Genomic DNA, 19,236 nt, shown 5'->3' on the forward strand with positions numbered 1-19,236 from the left:
ATATATATAATACAGTATCATGTCAGCTAGCAGATATATGTACAGTGTCAGCTAGCATGCTACGTAGCAAGTATAGCCAGTTAGCTTGATACCATTAACTACCATTGTAAACAGTAGAATGCTCCGCCCCTCCAACCAACCAAACTGATTTCCATGACGATGTTATCAAAGATTCTATGGAAGGTGTAGGTGTAACAGCCAAATGGCCATTAAAGAATGGGATTAATTAAAAACCAGGCATCCCATTTACTGCTCCCAATGGGTGGTTAAATTGGGGTGATGTCTCCAAGGAGCTTAAGGTTAAGGTAAAAGGTGTGTTTATATGATGCTGTACATGAGATGCTTGGCTTTTATAGCAAGTCCCATTCGAGAATATAGATTTGAATGGCATTCTATCAATTCCATTTCTATTGCAATAATGGAATAATTATTGCCACTCTAAGCAATCTTTTTTTAAATGTATTTTTTATTATCTCTAAATCTTGAACAACCGTGAAGACATCTTCATTGCATACACAAGGTAACAGACATGACAAACACATACTGTACATTTTCACATGTTTGAAATGTAATATAGTGGAAAACAACAAAATGTACAGTACATATAGTACAATACGTACAGATTGTACAACTGAGGGGGAAGTAGGATGTTCCTCATTCTCAAATTAAACTGAGGCAGGTGGTTTCAGTGATCAGAGTTTTGAAAAATATAAACATTTAGAACAACATCAATAATGATAATAATCTATTCCTTAACTCATTCAGTGCCAATCACGAGTATAGTCGGGTTAACTCGCCATCGCTTGAGCGCCAATCACGAGTATAGTCGGGTTTTAATCGTTATTTCTTTTATTAGCGAATACCGCCGCCTACGCCTTCCAGCTGGTATTGCACTCCACTTGGAATGGTGTAGTTTCTTTTCTGGGATGATCCAAGCCATGCAGGCGTGGTTTAAATACTCAGGCAAAGTAACCTGTTTCAACGATACATCTGCGAGGCTGCCCCCCCCCCCCCCCCCCCCCCTCAATATGCAATGCTGTTGAATGTGGCACGGACCTCCGCGCCCAGTACTTCAAATGGCTATCAGATAATTGGATTATTTCTTTTGCATTGCATTACATCAGATACAAGGTAAGAACACTATATATAAATTTGATCGTTGATCTGATATTTATTTCTACCCCGATCAACGCTGTCTCAGTGTGTGTGGCTGTGTGCCGTTGGTGGCAGGAGGGGCGGGGGAGCCCCGCGGTCCAGGGCGCTTTTCATTATTGTATGAGGAAGGATAATAATGATGATCTAGCATTGATTTCAGGAAGATTCGATAATCAGGCGAAAAATGACAACGTGTTTAGTGTATTCCACTAAAACGCTATTATCGCGTCTTTCTCTGGAATTACTCAGAAGCACCCAAACTATACTCATATTCAAAACGGTATAAAGCGGAAATGTACAGATGAAAAAACAATCCGTTTTGTAAATGTTGACTGGAAGCAACTCACTGATAATCGACGGGTGTATTAGACCCATAGCTATAATTTAAGATATATTTTAAGCACTCGCAAATCTCGCAGTCCCCCCATTGACTTACAGCGGTGGCATACTAGTGCCATCAATAATAATAATAATAATAATCTCAATGAACACATATATTACAGAGCCTGTTAACACTTTGAGTGCCAGCAGGGGGCGCACGATTTAGCGCTTGAGTGCCAACGCTCTATTCAATGAGAGGGCGAGCACATTTGCGAACGCATAAACTATATCTTAAATTATGGCTATGTGTCTAATACGCCCGTCGCTTGCACTCAACATTGTTGAAACGGATTGTTTTTTCATCGGTACATTTCTGTTTTATACCATTTTGAAAAACGCTCGATTTTGGAAATTTGATTCTGCAGGAATCGCCCTTTACTGGAATACACAAAAAACGTTGTAATTTTTCGGCCTATTTATGAATCATTTTCAAATAAACGCTAGATTATCGATAGTATGTGTACTTATGCACGCTAGAGAAGCGGGCTGAAAAATCTATTATCTTATTTCCTGATCAGCACACACACACACACACACACACACACACACACACACACACACACACACACACACACACACACACATACACACATAGGGGACACATTGATATATCTGTGAAAAAAGCTCTGATTACCCCAAGACTGGTAAAATAGATTCCTTACCTCAGATCAGATGTTCTCCAAAAAGATTATTCCAATTCCTGATCGCCATTCCAAATATCGATCGTGTTTATTGATCCAACGCTGGGTGCTTGAAACACATATTCCACACTGTTCTGAGGGACCACAAAGACTGCAATCGGCTCGGATTACATGCCTGACAAGTAAAATGTAGATTCCGGATTTTCTTTTCCCCATGCGTTTTCATTCAGTCCAATCCAATGGGTGCATTATCATCCGGGAGACGATAGGGGGCGGTATTTTCCCTGTTCGAGCTCAGAGAGAGTCCCAGTGGTAACGTGAGGCTAGATTGATGAAAAATGAATGGAAATCGCTAATAAAAAAAATAACGATTAATAACAAGATTTCTCGTCGTTGGCACTGAACGGTTGGCATGAAATAACGATAATTCTCGTCGTTGGCACTCAAAGTGTTAAAACAACTAGCAAATCCTTTACAGCTTCTACGTAACTGCTGATACATAATGGAGATATTGTCTACTAACATTAACCATTTCTCAGTCAAACTACAAAAAATTATAAAATGCTGGTATTGGTATATTTCAAAATGCTTTTATCAAAAAATTATTCTGTGGCATCAAATACTCATGCAAACATACAGTATAGCATCATCTATTGCTACAGGTCACCAGTTCCATACAATTGGTATCCATTTTAATGTACTTGTCATTAGGTTGGATAGTACAACCTTTTCATGCCAATGTTTTCTTTTAGTGCTGTCAATAGATAAAAAAAAAATAACTAATTAATCTCACAATTTTCTGTAATTAATCTAGATTAAAAATAGCATTTTTCTACTTAAGACCGAAGCTTGTAACAGATATTTACATGGAATTCATGCAAAATCAACACAAAGAAAGTATATTTAGATTCAAATACTATTTTAATAGCTTTCTTTGAATACAGTTTCTTTCCTGTGAAAAAAATAACAAGCAAATATACTGCTGAAAGTTCAGAATGTTGAAGATTTTTCACTCCATAAAAATAAATAAATCCATCTAGATTAATTTATTTTAATGCTTTAAATAATTTAAATTAATCTCCAAAATTAAAGCATTAACTTTGACAGCCCTAGTTTTTTTATATTTGAATTTGAAAGAAAATCAATCTGCTGAATTCATCGAGTTGATGGATCCCAACCCTGCCTGCCTTGGATAGGACATAACCCTGCCTTTAATTTAGCTGATAATTAAAAATGTCAATATAACAGGAAACGCCTCGACAACAAGGTATTTTCGAATGAACAGGAAGTTTGTACAATATACAGAGCCACAACTACCACAAACAAATATAAAAAAGGTAACAACCAAGGCTAATCAAATTGAAACCTGGATCCAGACCCCTGTATACAATAAGCTTATTTGATGCAGTTGATGCTGTTTAATTACCTACGACAGCATATCAGATGAAAACTTAGAGGTCAACAATTGGCCACTTTGGGACTCAAACAAATGCTGATATAGAACACTGTACATATCTGTACATATACCTGTACATATGTAATTCATGTGAGGACTCCTACAGGTGGCTCTAACGTACTGCAAATGTTTGCCTAAATGTTGAGTGTATTGTGGGTACTCAGTGGAAACAGGGGCTGTATCTAGAAGTTCATACTGATGCTTACTACCTATCATCATTAGTCTCAATCCATGATAGGACATCAATATCTGTAGTCATACCTTGGACAGTTCATAATCCAAAACACTACAATACAAGTTATGAGTTATAAATGCATAACTGAATGAAAGAAGAACTATCTTCTACTATGCTACAATATACTACTATGCTACTATGTACTACTACAGTACATATGATAATATGTATCTAGCTACTATGCCTATACTACTACCTACTATGCTACTATGTCTATACTACTACCTACTATGTACTATGCTACCAATACCATGTCTATACTACTACCTACTATGCTACTATGTATATACTACTATCTACGTACTATGCTACTATGTCTATACTACTACCTACTATGCTAATGTCTATACTACTAGGCACTCAGAATGATTAACTCAAGTTCAGTAGTTGCTCAACGAACAATACCACTGACCCTGAGCTGCCAGAGGTGAACCTCCTCCTGCGTCATTTAAATAATGAAATAGAAATGTAAAATGTAAACAGAAAATGGAATACAACAAGGGACTTGAATGGGAATCCCAGCTGCCAGACATTTTGCCATCAGTTTGCATTAACAGCTTTCACTGTTCTCAAGTATTTACAAGGCAGGTTCCCTTGGAACGATCCTGACAATGTGTCTGTATGGTAGTGACCAGCAATAATGTGATCATCTGCTTTATTATTGACATTATTGATCCTTTTTTTTTTTTTTTTTTTTTACAGCCAGGTATTCTGAACGGTCTCAATGTTGTATCCCATCTGCTGGTACAGGATGGTAGTAAACACAGTTGGCAGGCATTTCCCTTCATGCAAATTACAGACCACCTGACCTGGCTCAACAAAAATAGTTTCAGTATAGTGTTCACAATGAGAGATTGCTATAAAATGGAGAGAGAGAGAGAGAGAGAGAGAGAGAGAGAGAGAGAGAGAGAGAGAGAGAGAGAGAGAGAGAGAGAGAGAGAGAGAGAGAGAGAGAGAGATGATTATGGTTAAAAGGGATTTATAAAGCTAGGCCAAAAAGTGACAATTCCCATTAAAACATCCTTCCGGGCTATGGGATCTAGACTCTACCAGGCACATGGAAGTGGGGGTGCACACCCCCTATCGTCAGCGTCCTCTTACTGCATCTAACCTTTTATTTGTTTTCACATAGATGTCATGCCATAAATGTAACTGGGTTGAATATGCATCTGGCATAATATATTAAATCCTTACAAAACAAAACCAAATTGTTTTATTTGGTTATTCAATCAGGCTTACAAATACTGCTCACTCAAACAAATCTCAAAATAAAAAAAATACTCTTGTATTTTGTAATGTAATGTAACAAAACATTAGGATTCATTTTCAATATATACATACACATAACAGCCAATTGATTGATTGATTGATTGATTGAAAACTTTATGAACAGATTGCAGAATGGGTACAGTACAGTACAGCTCAATACATACAATTGTTAAGGGGATGCAGACCAGAGAAAGACTTTCGTCTTGTTTACATCAGGGTCCCCCATTTTCAATTCATCATAACATATATGACATACACGACATACAGATAGACAGTACTGCTACATCTATACATTTATGACATACCAGATTTGCAAATACAGTACTGTTTGTGATACAAAAAGAGTCCAGAAAAGAGAGTATATACATTTGACGTAGAAACTGTACATTGGAGGAGGTTGGGTAGGTGGGGTGGGGTTGTGTTGGTGGGGGGGGGACTATACATTGGAGGTGGTTGGGGGAGGGGGGGGGGTGGGTAGGAGGGGTGGGTGGGGGACACTGTACAACTGTACAAGCAAAACTGTACATTGGAATATTGACAAAACCATACTTCGTCATTTACTGTACATTGGAGGGGGTTGGGTTGGGACATTTACAGGGGCCAGTTTCGAATTGCAGTCTCCCGTAGGTGTTCTTTGAGAGTGGTTTTGAAAGTGGGTTTTGATTCACATTCCTTTACAGCTTTGGGTAGGGCGTTCCACATTGATGTGGCATAATTGCGAAACGTGTTTAGTCCCTTGTTTGAGCCGAATCTGGGTTTAACAAGATTTGTGGAGCTCCCTCTGGTGTTGTGATCGTGGTATTCACTGACCTTTGGGAAGTATTTTGACATGTACATGGGTACCTTGGTCGTGTAGTGTATCTTGTAGACCAGGCCCATTGCAAGTTGCTGTACTCTGTCATCTACTCTAAGCCATCCTAGGTTGTCAAAGTGGGCAGGGGTGAGGTGGGTTCTAGGAGTAAGGTCAAGCAATAGTCTGACCAGTTTGTTTTGAGATGTTTGTAATTTAGTTTTTAGCGCCTTTGAGGTGCTTTCGTACCATGAGGTGCAAGCATAGTCGTAGTATCCTTGAATGAGTGCTCCTGCCAGAGTCTTCAGGGTATTCTTGTTTACCAGAGAGGAGATCCGGTACAAGAATCGAGTTTGTTGGTTGACTTTTTTTATTACATTGGATGCCATTTTGTCACAGGAAAGATTTGCCTCTAGCCCAGGTAGGTAATTTCATCTTTCCTTGTGACAATATTGTCACCCACTGTAGTTATTGTGTAACCAGGTTTATGGCATTATGTGTGCCTCAAACCTGGCCAGTTCGAGAGAGTTTGGTCCTGCCCCAATTACTTTGATTGACAGCCTAGTGTGATCGATAATCTAGACCCATTCTGCCATGCTGCCTTTATTGTATCAGGGCCAAAATGGATCTAGTAGCTACTCTGAACATTTTAGTCGAAGAGCCACAATGGTAGGTCTATTTTACCTTGCAACCTAAAAAAAACTTTGAAACGTTAAACCTTCAACCAATTCTGCTCATACAGTACTAGCACCCTAATTTGACTTTACAGGTATTAAGAATTCACTCACAGTGAAGAAATCCCCCGTTGACGACACATTGTGTGTGTTTGTCTAACGTTGTCTGTGCCGCTGTGCGTGGCACGTGAGTGTTCATTTGGCGTAATGAGACTGCTCAGCCTTTCATCGGTCATGGCAGAGCAAGCGCAACCGGCCTCGATCAATCAGCACACCCCTAATCATAATATTGGAATTCATGTAAAACAATGAAATGGTACGGTGACTATAAATCACCAGGGTTGGGGATCAATTCAATTTCAATTAATTCAATGAATTCAGAAAGTGGATTTTCTTTCCCAATTCCTAAACTAAGATCTTTGTTGTGAAAAGGTTGTGTTGTTCCCAACTATTGACAAGTAAATATTCCCCCATCAGCAAGTAAAAGACACATTTTGAAGAAACTAAAATTACTTGATCCAAACCCCATGCACCCGCCCTCCGGTACCCTTGGCAGAACGGACACTTCCTCAACATGACGGCGCACACTGTCTACAGTGCAGCAGGCTGGAGCTCTGGTACGGCACACTCCGTTTTAATGACACTGGTTTGAATGGAGTCAGAGGCACCGCAAACCGCATCAAACTCACATGAGGAAGTGGAGATAAGAGGAAAATGACACAGGTAATGCACCTATTCATAGGACAGACATTCCTACAACACTAGGACAGGACAGGGCGGGACAGGAGGGACAGGAGGGACAGGAAAAGAACACTACGCTACGACCAGCGAGAAGTAACAGATTCCACCGAATGGGATTTGAGTAATCTGATTACAGCAAATTAGCAACTGTAAACCATTGCAATTTCAGCTGGCCTGCATTTTGTTTGTATGTGGTTTAGTCACTGACATAAAATACAGTATGTCATCCTTCCAAAGAGCGGATAGAGCAATGCCCTCTATAGACACTTTGAAGAGAATGTTTAGAATTAGTTAAGTTGAACCTTTATTAATCCCCTTGGGGAAATTCGTCCTCTGCTTTTGACCCATACTAACTATTGAGGAGCAGTGGGACCGCCACACAGTGCTGCGCTCAGGGACCAACTCCAGCTGTAATGCCAGTACCTTGGTCAAGGGCCCAACTCCAGTTGTAATGCCAGTACCTTGGTCAAGGGACCAACTCCAGCTGTAATGCCAGTACCTTGGTCAAGGGACCAACTCCAGCTGAAATGCCAGTACCTTGGTCAAGGGCCCAACTCCAGTTGTAATGCCAGTACCTTGGTCAAGGGCCCAACTCCAGTTGTAATGCCAGTACCCTGGTCACGGGCAGGAAACCTAGCATGCATGTCTTTTGGTGTGGGAGGAAACTGGAGTAGCCGGAGGAAATCCACACAAACACATGGAGAACATGCAAACTCCACACAGAAATGTTTGAACCCAGGACCTTCTTGCTGTGAGGTAACAGTGCTAACCACTGCGACACTGTGCCGCCATGTGCCGGCCTCAGAATGCCAATTGTCCATGTTGGAGGAGACAACAGTTGCTATGTGCAGAACAGCGTTGCTATGTGAGAAATATAGCAACAACATTTTTATCAATTGGTGTATTATTACTGTATCTTGGAAATTATACTTAAGTGAAAGTATGGGTACCGTCTCAAAATCGTACTCAAGTAAAAGTCAGAGTATCTCGCTAAAAACACACTTGAGTAAAAGTAAAAAAGTTTCTACTTTTAAATGTACTTAAGTACTAAAAAGTAAAAGTAAAACGTTATTTTTTTATTACGGGGCAATGAAATGTTCCGTTTCGTCCTCTTCATCACTCGTACTATCGTTTGTGGCCATCTTCTGTTGCTTGTCACTCTAGACTGTCTATTCTTCTGATAGCAGGTGTTTAATCAAAGATCCCCGCTTGGGATCAGCATGGGTATGGGCGGGTTCATTTTCCATTGATGGGGATTTCCATGGGGATGGGGATAACGTTAGTTCGGCCAGAGAAACAAATATACTAATTAAAATAGTTGGACCTGCAAGATTTTTAATTTGTACTTTGTAGGTCTGCATTTTAAATGTAAGGAGTAAAAAGTATGTTTTTTTTCTCTGAAATGTAATTGAGTAAAAGTACAAGTATACAAACCTAATAATACTCGAGTATAGTACAAATCCCCCAAAACAGTACTTAAGTATTGTAACAAAGTACAATTACTCAAGTACTTTACACCCCTGGAAAGGTGTCATTGGAACAGTAATATCATACCAATGTATTACCCACTCAACCACTGCACAGAAACAAGGTGTTTTCTTTCAAAAGTTGTTAGCAATGGTTGAAGGCAGCCATGTTGGAATAAAGAGAACTATGCAAACATTCTGCACAAGTCTCTCTTGTAGGTTTTATTGTTTATGGTAGCAAAAGCATCTATAGTAAAAGTGCCATATGTCTGGCTAAAATAAGAGCCTAAACATTGTCAATGATTAACGGGTGTAGGCTACAATCTCACATTTGAGATAGAAGTTTGATAACTGAACATTCCAATGTTTACACAATAATGGCTACTAACCATTGAAAGCTAAGGAGTTCTAGATTTCCGAGAAATCTGAGAAAACATTCCAAAAATATCACCTCTGAAAGGGTTAATCTGTGGGAAATGTGGTGAACAGAAAAACAGAGGGCCTAAATTGATGCTGTTTGTTGCACAACCTGTTGTGTTCCAGCTCAACTTGACACACAGAACGTGAAGTCACAAGGAAGGAAAGAGTTGTCACGCTCTTTCTTAACTTTAGTAACCCAAAAATTACCCAACAGCTGTTATTCCAAATGACTGCAACTACCGCTTCTCCAAATAGCAGTGAACTTTCTGTTTTTGTTTCACACAAAAATGTATTTGACAATATTGTCAAAACACACTGAACACTGACTATAGAGTAGATACTTATTATGACCACCTTTTCTCTGTTGATGCCAATTCAGAGTAGCCTACTAAACCTTTTACTAAAGTATCGGATGATGCAAAGTACCAATCTGACATATTACTTTTAAATACACATTAACATTTTGTCATTTAGCTGACGCTTTGGTAGCACTTTATAATAACACCCTGTTATAATAAATTTATAAGGTATTTGTAGATAATGAACTAATCATGAACAAATCATTTATATACATTCGTAAATTATTATTAAATAATTTATAACTATATTTGTATAACATTTACAAATTAGTTCTACATTATTTATAACTTATTATCAACATTGTTTGTACTTGATTTGTTCATCATTAAACAATGTTGTTTAATGTGTAGTAACACATTTGTAGACGCTTTGAAAATGGATGTGAAAAAACGACTATACTGTACCTCCATTTATTTGTTCATGTTCAACAAATGATTTGTTAAGACATTCATAAAACATCTATAAATCATTTGCAGATGCTATTGTGTGCCCTAATCTGAAGTGAAGCCTATTCATCATTAACAAATGTCTAATACAGTTAATTATTTGTTAACTTTTTCATCACCTGTTACAAATGTTGTAGACAGCTTTCGGATACACCCTTCTTTGTGACATCAAACAGTGACAGAATTAGGACTATAGATAAATGCAATTTTATTAACATATAAAATACATGTGCATGACATATAGTGTAACAGTGGTCTCTCTCTCTCTCAAGTTAAAGACGGTGGTCTCTCTCTCTCTCAAGTTAAAGACGGTGGTCTCTCTCTCTCTCAAGTTAAAGACGGTGGTCTCTCTCTCTCTCTCAAGTTAAAGACAGTGGTCTCTCTCTCTCTCAAGTTAAAGACAGTGGTCTCTCTCTCTCTTAAGTTAAAGACGGTGGTCTCTCTCTCTCTCTCTCTCAAGTTAAAGACAGTGGTCTCTCTCTCAAGTTAAAGACAGTGGTCTCTCTCTCTCAAGTTAAAGACAGTGGTCTCTCTCTCAAGCTAAAGACAGTGGTCTCTCTCTCAAGTTAATGACAGTGGTATCTCTCTCTCTCTCAAGTTAAAGACAGTGGTCTCTCTCTCTCTCTCTCTCTCTCTCTCTCTCAAGTTAAAGACAGTGGTCTCTCTCTCTCTCAAGTTAAAGACAGTGGTCTCTCTCTCTCAAGTTAAAGACAGTGGTCTCTCTCTCTCAAGTTAAAGACAGTGGTTCAAGTTTCTTTAATAGTTGTCATACAGAAGTACAGAATACTTTCATACAAAATGCTTCTTACTGTTACGCTCCAGAGACTGTGCTAGACAAGATAGTATCAAATAACATAGTATAGCATGTAATTTAGAAGAAGAAAATGAGGTCACAGTGTTCGGTATAGACATATGTACAATGTTCTGAGTTACCATATAATATACAATACTATGCAGTGTACTAATGTACAGTACTATATAGTGCAAAGCAGAAATGGGATGAGGTACAATTTAGGTACAATTTACAGTAAGGTGTACGAGTTGTAGTGCAATCCTTCATCAATAAATATAAAGTGTGGGGAGTGGGTGCTACAGTGTGTTTGTTTAAAGTGGGTGTGTGCTATAAAGTGTGTGGAGTGGGTGCTACAGTGTGTTTGTTTAAAGTGAGTGTGTGCGTGTGGATGTGTGTGCTATGTGCGTTTGGTGGTTGTTGTTGTGTAGTGTTCATTGTTCGTTTAGCAGCCTGATGGCCTGGGGATAGAAGCTTCTTCTGAGTCTTTCTGTGCTCGCCTTGAGACTCCGGTATCGCTTGCCTGACCGCAGCAGTTCAAAGAGGCAGTTGTTCGGGTGACTGGAGTCTTTAATGATTCTCTTAGCCTTGCCCTTGCAACGCTTGTTGTAAATGTTCTGGAGGGTGGGGAGCCCCCCTCCAATTGTGCGTTCGGCTGAACGTGTCACTCTTTGTAGTCTGCTTCGGTCTTGTGCAGTGCTATTCCCAAACCAGGAGGTGATGTTGCCGGTCAAGATGCTCTCTATTGTACATGAGTAGAAGTTCTTAAGGATCTTCTGACTGACTTGGAACTTCCTTAGGCGCCTGAGGAAGTAGAGGCGTTGTCGTGCCTTCTTCACAACACTGTCAATGTGTGTGGTCCATGTCAAGTCCTCGGATATGTAGGCTCCGAGGTACTTAAAGCTGTTGACTCTCTCAACCGGTGCCCCGTCGATGCTGAGGGGGCTGTAGTCCTTGACCCCCGACCTCCTGAAGTCCACAATCATCTCCTTTGTTTTGCTGACATTCAGGGAGAGGCTGTTTTCCTGGCACCATCCCGCCAGGACCTTGACCTCTTCCAGGTAGGCCCTCTCGTCGTTGGCAGAGATCAGGCCCACCACCACTGTGTCGTCAGCAAATTTGATGATTGTATTGCTACTCCGCTGAGCCACACAGTCGTGTGTGTACAGGGAGTAGAGGAGGGGACTCAGAACACAGCCCTGGGGGGCCCCTATGTTGAGGGTGATGGATGAGGAGGTGCAGTTGCCTGCTCTCACCACCTGGGGTCTGCCAGTCAGGAAGTCCAAGACCCACTGGCAGAGGTCATAGTTCAAGCCCAGGTCCCTGAGCTTGGCTATGAGTATGGAGGGGACTATGGTATTGAATGCCGAGCTGTAGTCGATGAATAGCATTCTCACATAGTTCCCCTGCCTCTTGTCCAGGTGTGATGCTGCTGTGTGCAGCACATGGGCTATGGCGTCCTCCGTGGACCTGTTGGGGCGGTATGCAAATTGCAGGGGGTCCATGTTGATGGGGAGGGAGGAGCAGATGTAGCCCTTTACTAGCTTCTCAAAGCACTTCATGGCTATGGAGGTGAGAGCTACAGGGCGGTAGTCGTTGAGGCAAGCAGGCTTGGATTTTTTGGGTACAGGGATAATAGTGGACTTCTTCAGGCAGGTGGGGATGACAGCCTGTTCTAAGGACAGGTTAAATATGTCAGTGAATACTGGGGCCAGTTGGTCGGCACAGACTTTTAGGACGCGGCCGGGGATGCCGTCCGGACCTGCTGCCTTCCTGATATTCACTTTTTTAAAGGTCCTCCTCACCTCATGCTCTGTTACCCTGAACACTGCGCCTCCATCAGCAGCCGACCCCCCCCCCCCCATTGCCGTGGCTTGTGAGCTGGTGTTGTTATTACCAGCATCAAACCTCGCATAGAAGGTATTGAGGTCATTTGCTAAGGAGATGTCACTGTTCAGTTTGAGGGAGGCGCCTTTGTAGTCTGTCATCGTTTTGAGCCCCTGCCACATAGCTCTAGAGTCAGCTTGTTCAAACTGGAGTTCAATTTTATCCCTGTAGCGCCGTTTGGCCTCTGACACTGTCCTCCTTACGTTGTATCGCGCCACCTTGTGGTCATTCATGTTGCCTGCCACTAGGCCGTCGTTGTATGCTTTGGTGCGCTCTCTCAGAGCTTCACGGACGGATTTGTCTACCCAGGGTTTTTGATTTGGGTAAACTCTCATTTTGGTAGTGGGGATTGTTTCTTCCACCATAGTACAAACATAGTCCAGCACTGTCTCCGTGTAGACATTAATGTTATCTGTGTCGCGGAACACATTCCAGTCTGTGCAGTCAAACGCAGACTGAAGCGTCTCCTCTGACGTCAAATCCCATTTCTGCACCTCTCGCGAGACTACAGGAGTACTTTTGATTCTCTGTTTGTACATTGGTGAAAGAAAGATGGACGCGTGATCTGATTTACCAAAGCCACTATCAGAATGAGCCTTGTAGCCACCTTTAAATTGCGTGTAACAGTGATCTAGGATGTTACCGCCTCTGGTGTTGCAAGTCACATGCTGATAGAAGTCAGGTAATACCTTTCTCAGATTGGCGCTATTGAAATCACCCAGCACTAAAATGGCGGCGTTAACGTTCGCCGCTTGTATTCTATTTACCTCGTTGTGGAGTCTGGAGAGCGCGACGTTGTTACTGGCTTGCGGTGGAATATACACTCCTACAAGGATGATCGCCGTTAACTCCCTCGGGAGGAAGAAAGGACGACACTTGATGGTTATATATTCCAGGTCTGGGCAGCAGTGGTTGGATAATTCCTTCACGTTAGTTGGATCGCTCCAATTGTTGTTAAACATGAAGGCAATACTCCTCCACGTTGTTTACCGGACTCTGCTGTACGATCCTTGCGGTGGATAAAGAAGTGTTCGGCTGGTTGGATAGCGTGGTCTGGAACGTCCGGCGTGAGCCACGTTTCGGTGAAGCAGAGAACGTTGCAGTCTCTGACGTCTCTTTGGTATTGAATCCTTGCTCGGATGTCATCCAGTTTATTGTCAATTGATTGTACATTGGCTAGCAATATACTGGGCAATGGCGTTCGGTGGCGTCTGGATCTCAGCCTGTTACGGATCCCAGCTCTCTTCCCACGCCGTCTGGTTCCTTTGTTCCTGGGATCAAGGAACAAAGGATCTGGTCCCATTCTCCGGAGAATCTCCTCAGGCCATTGTTGCGGTTCGGAAAGCTGGTCCAGTGAGTAATCCAATCGGTAAGTTTCCCGTAATCCGATGTCTATAAGTGACTGACGGTCATACACATTAAATGCACCTACTGTTGGTACAGACAAAACTCTTAAAACTATAAATATTAACAAAAGTAAGCACAGTCTCTCTCTCTCTCAAGTTAAAGACAGTGGTCTCTCTCTCTCAAGTTAAAGACAGTGGTCTCTCTCACTCAAGTTAGTCCCCAGAGTTTTCACTGAATTAGGAAAATCAGTTTTTAGCTTCTGTGGCCCAGAAACATGGAATGTTTTGCTATGCACTTTAAAACTCAATTCATTAGTATCTATTGGTCAGTTTAAATCTTGAATAGCAAAACACTGCTGCAGTCACCACAGTCTGCAGTTATTGTAAATGTTTTATGATTGACTTTCTGTTTCTATATTGTTTTATTTTCTTGTATTTATTATGTGTTGTATTTCTCAACGTCATTGATTAATTATAATCATTAATGAATGATTATAGCCTGCTAACCTATACTGTCACGTGCAGGGCCGCCTCAGGGGGTGTGCGAGCAGTGCGGTCGCACAGGGCCTCGCGGGAACGGGGGCCTCGCACAAAAAAATATAAAAAGAAATAATTTTTTTTTTTTATTTATTATTATTATTATTATTATTATTATTTTTTTTTTTTGCGAGGCCCCCCTTCCCGCGAGGCCCTTTTTCATCACAGACCTAAAATCTAGTTTTGCTTATATGCTTATATATTTCACATTAGACACGTTTGTAGTTCCTGGCTCTGAGGCTCTGCAGGCAGCTCTGAGGCTCTGCAGGCAGCATAATTGGTTTCAATGAGGGGAGGGGTTACAGGTAAGGTAGCGTCTGTTGAGTTCATTGTGTGTGTCTGTGTGCGTGCCGGGGGGGGGGGGGCGTGAACCGACTCATTGCCAGACGTGAGCGATTCGACTCACGCTCACGGCAATGAATCGGCTCTTATGAACGAGTCGCTCATGACCGACCCATCACTAGCGTCTGACTATTTCGCGCGTGCAGCATTGGAGGTTATGCCAGCCAAGATGAAGAGGACATCGTTCGGCAGATGGACTGAAGATGAAAGTTGTTGCATGTTAGACAGTTCAGTCAGGCTAGCCATCCCGGCTAAAGACAGGGACAGCTAGTTAGCTTTAGCTACATTATAATATTGAGTGCTAACGACAACGTGTGGTTCAGTCGGGATATAGCCATGATGATGTCGGCTAGTAGCTAGCTTAGCTAAAGGCTAACTAGCGTTAGCTAACCTAGAGACAGCGCGTGCAGCATTGTTATACCAAGATGAAGAGGATGGTCGTTCGGCAGATGAACTTCGTCAACTCCATGCGGTTGTCTCCATCCTCTTGGACGTTTGGTGAGTTTTTAATGCACTCTATTCTATTCCCGCCGTGGATATCTCTCTCTCTCTCTCTCTCTCTCTCTCTCTCTCTCTCTCTCTCTCTCTCTCTCTCTCTCTCTCTCTCTCTCTCTCTCTCTCTCTCTCTCTCTCTCTCTCTCTCTCGGGAGCCAAACAGGCCGACTAGCTGTTGTAGTACTAGTAGCTAACGGTGTGTGGCCTGGACTTGTTGCCGGCACCGCTATGGTAAACACCACTCTGTAGTGGGACGTGTATTGCCTTCTTTTTCCCTTCTCTCTTCGTATGAGAAGAGGAAAACACAGCGGCTGTCTGAAGTGTTGGCCTGTATTGCTTTTCTCACGTTGTACAGTTTTTCAGTGGTAGCCGCATAGCTTGCTTCTGCGTTAGCTAATGGTTAGCGATAGCCGGGTTGAGCTAACTGTTAGCCAGTTAGCTGTTTAGCTACGACGTTAGCTGCCGGCTGCGCTCGGCTGGGAACGTTAGTTTGATGCTATCAGTTAGCCTAGAGTCAGCTGTTAGCTTGTGCTACGACCATTGACATTAGCCGTGAGAATAGCAGGGGGCCCTGGCACTCTGACTACGACATCATCTTTGACAGAAGATGTAGTCGGGCCTGCACCATGACAAGGCTCCGGCCATAGCTTCTTTTTGTCCCGCCAGCGAGAGGCCTTTCGTCAACGTGGAGACCTGTGTTGCGGCCTTTCGCCCTGCGTTCCTTGGTGCAGGTAAGATGTCCATTGGACATTACCCCACTCTTCCTTCCTTCCCCTCCCGAATGTTTTGTTAATAACGATGTTTTTTTCCAGGCAAAACATATGTTACTTCACAACATTTGGAGATACGACATGTGCTGTGTGTGAATTGTCTTGGTCGTTTGTGTAGCTTGGGTAGCGTTGGCCAAAGCTGTGTGTGGCCTGGTGTCAGTACCTGGCTACTCTATTTGCAGTTAGCCTATTTAGCTGATGTCGGCCATTGGCTCCTTGCTACTTTGTTTTCTCTGGTATAGACCCTCTTCTCTTTGGATTTAAGTGTTGATCTTTGTCCTTTTGGATCTATGTATATTCATGTTGCCTTTGTGAAGTTATCTTTTCCTTCTGTTTTGTTCTTCCATTAAAAGTTGAATATCCTTTAGGGGCTCATCTTTGCTTATCTCTCTCTCATACATGCTCTCTCTCTAACACACACACACACGACACACAGACATGCTCTCTCTCTCTAACACACAAACACACATGCTCTCTCTCTTTCTCTCTCTCTCTCTCTCTCTCTCTCTCTCTCTCTCTCTCTCTCTTTCTAACACACACAGTCTGCCTATGGCGGCCTTTCTCGATGGCTAGGCTGTGCTCGCTGAGTCTGTACCTAGTCAAGGATCTTCAGTCACAGTGCTCAGGTATTCTGCCACTGTGTACTCTCTGTTTCGGGCCAAATAGCATTTCAATTTCTTTCCAATGTGTCTCTCTCTCTCTCTCTCTCTCTCTCTCTCTCTCTGTACACTGTATATTGACTGTAGAACGGGAGCTCTCTCTCGCTCTCTCTCTTGCTATATGTTGACTGTATCATGCCCAGCCTCGGGCAGCGCTATTATTTAAGAATATGTTGACCTTTTGGGGGGGGGGGGGGGGGGGGGCCTCGCATTTCTCCCAGGCGGGGGCCTGGTAGACTAGTATTAGCAGACAACTACATAGATACTCTTTCTCTCCATTGGGTGAGAGGTAATCTAACTTGTAGAAATGGCCTGGAGGAGGTTTTGAAGGAGGAGGCACCACCATATTGTCGTAGCGGGGGTCGAGTGCAGTACTCAAACAGAGACAGTCTAATGATGAGGAGGCGGATCACTGTGGTCGTTTTAAACGGGGAAATCCACAACACTACTTGCTGCAAAATAAACACTGTAATCATTCAATGTAATGTGATTTCATGTTAATTTACCAGTGCCTTTAAATATGAAAGAAAAACGATGATTTGTACGATTTATCAAGATGGCAGCAGAGTGAGGTCACATCTCTAGACAGACTTTGTGCTCAAGGGCACAACCGTAGACTAAAGTCCTTTCCTCATCAGTTTGTGGGTTGAAGCCCATGCTACAATTAAGCTACTATATTATGTTTATATAGACCTCATTGGTAAATGTATTCTGCAAAGCGTGTGCTCTGGCATCAACGGGCAGCCATACATCACATAATGCAGATTATTTTAACCCTTTCACTGCCACACTACCAAATGGTTAACCCTTTCACTGCGACAATACATAATGTTAACCCTTTCACTGCCACACGACAAAGGGTTATCCCTTTCACAACCACACTACAGAAGGTTAACCCTTTCACTACCACACTACAGACGGTTAACCTTCTGTAGTGTGGTAGTGAAAGGGTTAACACATTTAATGTGAGCTAAACACATTCCATGAAATCAACACGAATTTCGCTGAGAACGTAAACTGTGGAAACACGCAGTGAACCACATGTGAATCTCCTCGGCTACAGCCTTCTGACGACTGAAAGGGAACAGAACGGGACGTCCTCTTGGATAGAAAGTCATGAAAAAGGGAACGTGTCTTTTTTTTTTTTTTTAGTGTGATGAAAACAGTTATCTTACACAATCTGGCTGACACAAGACTGGTCGTTTACCCCAGTAAGCGTGGCTGGGTAGCGCAGTGGAGAATGCACTGTCAGCGCGCGGTACCTCCGGCTTGGTCAGTCGTCCCTACTAACACAATTGGCAGTGTTAGCGGGTGGGAAGCCGGCGGGGTAATGTATGTGTCCTGGTCGTTGTAAACTGTGGTTCCTACTGGTCGGTCGGGGCGCCTGCTCAGCAGGGAGGGGATCGGGGGGAAATAGCGGGGGGAAATAGCGTGAACCTCTGCACGCGTTAGATTCCCCCAGTGAGAGTCCTCGCTGTCAGGTGAAAAGAAGCGGCTGGCTGACTCCACATGTATCGGAGGAGGCATGTGGTAGTTCTACACCCTCCCTAGGCCGACAGTGGGGCAATGCGTGCAACGACCAGGAAGGGAATTGGCATAACGACTAAATTCGGATGGGAGCAAAAATACAACAACAAAAAAAAGTGAAAAAAATTAAATAACAAATAAATTAATAGTTTTTTGTTAAAAATGTAAAAGTCCAGCAAAGTTGTCACTTCTCTAACACTTCTTCTTGAAAAACAACATGACAGTGTTAAAGTATTGTTCTTAAAACCAAGCTCGATAATATCTTTTATCTTTTCAGTTGCATATAACTTCCCCAACCACTGCAGAGGATGTTGAGACAATATGTTTCATTTAAAAATGGTGAAATGTTATCACTGGTCATTTAAATAAGACTATAATGCCATAGTACAGTGTGTGATTTGGCCATGGTACCTATACCAATACCATACATAAGAAAACAAACCTGTAGACAGCCAGGCAGACAGACCTCAAACTACCAACCAACTATATTGCAAATATAGTTCTCTCCGCTTATGTGATTGGTCGTGTGTGTCGGTCTGTGTGACACTGTCCGCAGCTAATCTCGCAAACTACGCGGTAGATTTGGACGAGACGTTGCACATAGGCTGACAGTGGGCCAAGGACGTGAATTGTCTAATCTTTTTTAAAAGGGTCAACGACAAGTATTTTATTTGAATTCATTTCCATCATTGTCCATTGAAATATATAATTCAGTATACAGTTACACCCTTTGAACACACGAGGGCAATACTACACCTAAGGTAAAGTATTTAATGTTTGTGTGTATTTAGGCCACCATTATCTAATCAACCAGTAAATGATCATGTGAAACCTACTATGAAATATGGC

General features: G+C 42.2%; 1 protein-coding gene across 3 annotated transcripts in view; it reads right to left on the minus strand.

Moving 5' to 3' along the window:
• The window catches only part of fyb1b (FYN binding protein 1 b), a 51,728-nt gene that overhangs the window by 30,820 nt on the left and 1,672 nt on the right, over positions 1 to 19,236 (minus strand). The gene's annotated exons all lie outside the window — the stretch shown is intronic.

Source organism: Notolepis coatsorum, assembly GCF_963971535.1.
Source record: "Notolepis coatsorum genome assembly, chromosome: 11".
In the NCBI taxonomy this organism is placed as follows: domain Eukaryota; kingdom Metazoa; phylum Chordata; class Actinopteri; order Aulopiformes; family Paralepididae; genus Notolepis; species Notolepis coatsorum.